This window comes from Leptonychotes weddellii, chromosome 7, assembly GCF_054177405.1.
Source record: "Leptonychotes weddellii isolate Sample4059 chromosome 7, ASM5417740v2, whole genome shotgun sequence".
NCBI lineage: Eukaryota > Metazoa > Chordata > Mammalia > Carnivora > Phocidae > Leptonychotes > Leptonychotes weddellii.
Window position 1 is genome coordinate 86,506,565 of NC_138375.1, and position 950 is coordinate 86,507,514.

The following is a 950-nucleotide window of genomic DNA, read 5'->3' on the forward strand; positions in this document are numbered from 1 at the left end:
CTTAAACACCATCAATCTTTTTTTTTATTTTATGTTAATCACCATACATTACATCATTAGTTTTTGATGTAGAGTTCCATGATTCGTTGTCTGTGCATAACACCCAGTGCTCCATGCAGTACGTGCCCTCTTTAATACCCATCACCAGGCTAACCCATCCTCTCACCCCCCTCCTCTCTAGAACCCTCAGTTTGTTTCTCAGAGTCCATAGTCTCTCATGGTTCATCTCCTCCTCTGATATCCCCCCCTTCATTTTTCCCTTCCTGCTATCTTCTTTTTTTTTTTTTTAACATATAATGTATTATTTGTCTCAGAGGTACAGGTCTGTGATTCAACAGTCTTACACAATTCACAGCGCTCACCATTGCACATACCCTCCCCAATGTCTATCACCCAGCCACCCCATCCCTCCCACCCCCCACCACTCCAGCAACCCTCAGTTTGTTTCCTGAGATTAAGAATTCCTTGTATCAGTGAGGTTATATGATACATGTCTTTCTCTGATTGACTTATTTTGCTCAGCATAATACCCTCCAGTTCCAACCGCGTCGTTGCAAATGGAAAAATTTCATTCCTTTTGATGGCTGCGTAATATTCCATTGTATCTTTATTCATCTGTAGATGGACATCTTGGCTCTTTCCACAGTTTGGCTATTGTGGACATTGCTGCTATGAACATCGGGGTGCACATACCCCTTCGGATCCCTACATTTTTATCTTTGGAGTAAATACCCAGTAGTGCAATTGCTGGGTCATATGGTAGCTCTATTTTCAACTTTTTGAGGAACCTCCATACTGTTTTCCAGAGTGGCTGCACCAGCTTGCATTCCCACCAACAGTGTAGGAGGGTTCCCCTTTCTCCGCATCCCCGGCAACATCTGTCGTTTCCTGACTTGTTAATTTTAGCCATTCTGACTGGTGTGAAGTGGTATCTCATTGAGGTTTTGATT